Genomic DNA, 5424 nt, shown 5'->3' with positions numbered 1-5424 from the left:
TGTCAGAGGCATCCCAGACATGACACTCAACACCTCGTCCGTTGTGGGAGAGTGGCCAAGGTGTTTGGTCATCTCTACCATGAAGTCTTCCCTATTAGGAAAACCTCCAAAAAATGCATTGACCCCCTGCCAAAGAAGGCCAATGTATCATTCATGCGATCCAAATCCGGGTCATTGCTAGATGATTTAGGATACGACATCTGTAAAAAACACACACAAAAAAGATAAATTTATTTGCATACAAAAAATCATATATTACATATATTTTCAAAGAGCTTTCTTTAGACATTGAGTATAAAACTTAAGTGCTAATGCTTCTCATAAACATGAAAACTGATAAACACAAACATGGGATTGGTCACATTCATCATTGCAAAAATATATTGTTTACTATCAGAACTGGGAAACCTGACGTGTTTATCCCCACGTCTAAATTGCAGGTTAGACGCGCCCTCAGACACGCTCCAAAGTGAACCTTCTGTCTAGCGCGTCTATCTTTGCATCTAAGATGCAGCACAGACGCACTGTCAAACGCACATTCCAGGTCAATGCGCGTGTATAATCGAGTGTAGATTGCATGTCAACCTTCTGTCCAGCGCGTGTATCATCGTGTGTACACTGCAGAGCACATGCGCCAGCACACGCGCTCTAAGACGCGCCCTCAGATGCTATAAGAGGAAACATTTTTCGGGTCTATATCTGCGTCTACACTGAAATGTAGATGCGCTATCAGACGTGCTCGGTCGACTGATTTCAGCCTGATGAATCGCCATTGATGATTTACAAAATGCAATACATAATGGAATCACAAATCCTAAATACACAGACAGAGCAGAGAGAGGAAGAGAGAAAGAGAGAGAGAGAGAGAGAGAGAGAGAGAGAGAGAGAGAGAGAGAGAGAGAAAGAAAGAAAGAAAGTTATATTAACGTCTTCTAAAGACCAAAACTGGCCTATGAGAGAGAGAGAGAGAGAAAGAAAGAAAGAAAGTTATATTAACGTCTTCTAAAGACCAAAACTAGCCTATGAGACAAACTGTGATACAATTGATGAGGTCCAGCTATCCAAAATAAAAGTGCTGAACGAAAAGCTAAAAACTGGAAACTGAAAATACGATGCTGTGAGTATGATAAGTGTCGTGTATGTGTATGTGTGTATGTAGCTCTGGTACTCCAGATAATGGCTACAAAAGGGGAACAAATGTCGGCTGTGATAGGGGAACAACTGTCGGCTGTGATAAAGTGGTGCGATGTGTATATGTAACAGATGCAGGGAGATATACTATCGTGGGATGTAGTAGCAGTCGTCAAAGTCGCTAATAGTAGGTGATCCCTCCTGGATGCAGGATGTGGTACATCAGCGGTGGAGAAAGAGCAAACTGGAGATCTAAGATCCAATGTGTCGAGTGTCGTCGGATCTCAGTCTGCTATCAATGTAGATCAAGAATCCTCCGGATCTCCTGTCGGTGTGGCTGTGGGGTCCGAAACCCACGGATCCTCGTGCGACGTTGGGTACACTGATCCTCAGCCTGCTGTAGTGTGAGCCCGGAGGTCTGGCTGGAGGCTCGTACAGTAGCTCTCACTCTGTCTGCCTGAAAAAACTATGTAATAGTCGTCTGGGTGGGCCCCTCTCTGACTAGGACCCGCTGTGTCCTCTGCTCTCTGATGTGCCATGCCTCTCCCAGAAAATGGCCAAATGATCTCTGATCCATATCAGTCATACATCCCTGAAGTGAGCTGCTCAATGTGTATCTAGATCTCAACTCTGAGTATGCTGGGCATCTAAGAACAAAATGCTCCTCACTCTTCACCTCTGATCTGCAAAGGGGGCATATCCTCTCCTTCCGCGGGATGCCACTGGCTCTGCCACACTCAATCATAAGCTGATGTGATGATACCCTTAGCTGTCCAATAAGAACTCTCAATCGATGTGGCATATAGATCTGCATATATCTCAGAATCTCTATGAATCCCTGCTCTGATATCCTCAAGAACTGTGTATAATAATGTGCCATCTTTTATGACAGTGGCTGTGTAGGGCTGACCCATGTCCTCTGTATATAAATATGCCATATCTCTTGTCTGATGACTCTGTTCCTCTCAGAGAGAGAAAGGGTGTAAGTGGGAGCCTGAGTATCATATAGAAGAGGTGGGAGTCTATCAGTGTCCAGCCCATGTCTGTCAAGCCGAGCTCTAGTCTGTGCATACCATGATGTGGTATCCCCCACTCGAGCCATCTCCTGAGATGCCATATATGCTCTATATGCAATGCGATCTCTGTCCATATCGTGAAATCTGTGTAGGAAGCAGACTGTCTGAAATAATGCCTCGACTAGCATGGGCGGTGTGGCAAGCTCTACTCGCACAATGTCATGTGGGACTGAGGCCTTGCTGCGAATCAATCTAGATATCATGATCACCTGAGGTCTCTCCATCAATGTCCATACATAATCGGCAAGGCTTGGCCCCCATATAGCTGCTTCATACATCAGTGTTGGAGTGACTAAAGTATCAAAGAGCCACCCCTTGGTGCGGGGCTCCTGGAAATGTGCCTGATGACACTGTTGCTCCATAAGAGCCAATGCTGAGTATCCTCTAGTGAGGCGGTCATGAGCTGCCTGTGTCATCGAGAAAGTCCCTGAAGCTGCTGTAAAGGTGACTCCCAAATATACATATGATCTAGTGACCTCAATACTCCCTCTTGCTGCCATGAAAATACTCTGTCTGCGTATCTGAGCTGATGTATGGAATATAAGAACCTTGGTTTTACCAAGGTTCACTGTCATGCCTCTCTGTATGCAAAAATCATCCAATGCTAATAAATGCTACTGTAATCCCTGAGCTAAGTCTGAGACCAACACAATGTCATCTGCATATAGTAAGATATGAACTGTGGCTCCACTGAGATCTATACCTCCACCGGCTCGTTGTTGAATAAACTCTGCTATCTCATCAATGTATAGCCCAAATAGAGTCGGTGAGAGTGGGCATCCTTGCTTCACACCAATGGTGCTCACAAGGGGATCTGATATACCTCCCGGACATCTGACTCTGCCAGTAACCCGCTCATATAGTGCATAAATACCCCACATCATGTCATCATCCACCCCTAGATCAAGTAGGCATCTGAAAAGCCTCTCTCTCGGAACCGTGTCAAAGGCTTTGCGGAAATCCACAAAGCAACAGTACAATCTCTGTTTCTTCACTCATGTCTGGTCGATTAGACAACGGAGAGTGAAGATGTGATCTATGGTAGAAAATACCCGTCTGAACCCTGTTTGTCCGGCTGTGCACATGCACTCTCTCTCTACCAGCGTGCTGAGCTCCTCCTCCATCACCGTGCCATAAAGTTTGGACAAAACTGGCCCAATCATGATGGTCCTATATGTGTTAGGATCCATAGGATCCCCTGACTTGTGGATAGGTACAATGGTGTGCTCTGTCCACGAGTCAGGGAACCCCTCAAACAATGCACGGTTGAAGAGGTGAGCAATGAGTGGAGCCAATGTGTCTCTGCCATATATAATATGCTCTGCCTAAAGATCAAACTAGTCTCGAGCGCGGCCATGCTGTAACCGTGAGATAGCATGTTTCACCATACTAGTGGTGAAAAAGGATGAAATACCTGGTCTCGGTGTAGATGGTGTGGGTATCAGCGGCTGTGCGGGTACATGATATAAACTCTGTGCGTATCCATGCCATATTGCAGGGTCATGTATCGGTGTGGTTGAGCATGGTTCTCTGATCTGCCTCCATGCCTCTGCACAATCTCTGCTCATAAGAAGGTGGTATATATCCCAATATCTCTCCTCCTCCCATTCCCGCTTTTTACGACGGGTCAAGCGGTGCATGCGTCTCTGCGCCTGTCTGTGTGTGATCTCTCCTCTGGTCTCCAAATCGCGTAGCTATCGACGTAGATCTCTGCACTCATCATCATACCACCTGTTTTGTGGCATGGTACCGGTTCGAGGGGGGTGCGTGTATGTGTGATGTGGAAAAGTGAGTGTAGCAGAATCATGCAGAATGCGTGTGATATCAGTGGTCAGTGTATCAAGGGGTGCGTATGGATCAAGTGACGTGATGTGCTTCTCCAGATGCTGTGAGTAAACATGTGAGAGCTCATGAGTGAAGTGTATGGTAGTATGCATGTGGGGTATGATATCTGCAGGTGGTGATGGTAATGAGGTGAGGAGTGAGAAACTGAGAAAGGTGTGATCGGCACCGAGTGGAAGTCTCCCAAGGCCGAAGGACTCGATAGTATGCATCCCGTCGATCGGTCCGAGAAGATAATCTACAGTACTCTCGCCTCCCCCATGTGGGAAGCATGTAAGACCTCCTGAATATGGCCATCGTGCCATCCCGTTATAAATAACGAGATGATGTCTACTACCAAGCTCAAGTAAATGCCCTCCATACCCTGTGGCATCTGGCCCAGTATCTGCTGACTCCCTACTGATCCCCAACTCCTCAGGGTCTAATGCTCTCATGATCTCTGGCTACTCCATATCAAAACTCTCACACTGTCGGTTCTGTGTGCGCCCGTTGAAGTCCCCCATAAGGAAGACCTCACCCAAACTAGAATATAGAATAATGTCCTCTAAGAGCTGTGAATAAGGGGAGGGGGAATCTCTGGCTTGAATATCACCCTGCGTAGTAGCATATCTGGACCCTCGTGGTGAAAAGTAGCATACTACCATATAGATCCATCTCTCATCTGATATTTGCACTCTGATCCATATGTAACTGGCCTCCTCATCTCGTCTCACTAATTGGATATGTCTCTGTATCCCCTGACGGAATAGAACTGCCACCCCTCCTGAGCCCCTAGATGTGCTCTGCCTAGTAGTAGCCCGCTATGCAGATACCCACTCAAATCCTGTAATGCGTGGAAGCCCTCTCTCTGGGCTCTCATGTGTCTCTGTGAGGCATATAACATCATGGTCGGGTAAAATCTCCTCAAGTCTGTCCGATCGTGACCATAGGGAGCCATTGCAGTTCCAAACTACCACACGTATCGGGATCTCCAGTACAATCCTCTGCCTCGTCTCATAGGCCACGCCCCCCTATTTGGTGGGGCGTCCATCTATAAAAATCCGGCCATCTCAATAGAAGGCCTTACGGCCTTCTCTACGTGCTTGGAGTATCTGTGGCATGCATGCTTCTCTGTGTGCAATTTGCATCTGAGTCAGGTCCTCATCCATGAAGATGGGAGCCCCAGTCATCCCTCGGAGCGAAATCCGCTTCCAAAAGAAAGCGGCTCTGTCCTCCGGTATGCTCATATGTAATATCAGAGCTCTGACCCTGGTAGTATCTCATCCTGCACGCCATGCTTGAGTAAAGGGCATGCTCGTGTACCCTAGTCGGGTGCATAGCCCGCGTGTGTCCTCCTCCGGAGAGGCCCCTTCGGGGAGCCTAGTAATACGCACGT

At 47.2% G+C, this 5424-nt stretch overlaps 1 pseudogene; it reads right to left on the bottom strand.

Annotated features, from left to right (window-relative positions):
• Positions 1 to 1426: 1426 nt before the first annotated feature.
• LOC148017613 (uncharacterized) lies at positions 1427 to 4369 on the bottom strand (annotated as a pseudogene).
• Between the last annotated feature and the right edge of the window lie 1055 nt (positions 4370 to 5424).

The sequence above is a fragment of the Lygodium microphyllum genome, chromosome 22 (assembly GCF_053477565.2).
Source record: "Lygodium microphyllum isolate KBCC chromosome 22, Lygodium_microphyllum_v1.1.10, whole genome shotgun sequence".
NCBI classification, from domain to species: Eukaryota; Viridiplantae; Streptophyta; class Polypodiopsida; order Schizaeales; family Lygodiaceae; genus Lygodium; species Lygodium microphyllum.
This window is presented reverse-complemented; position numbering and strand designations above follow the sequence as displayed.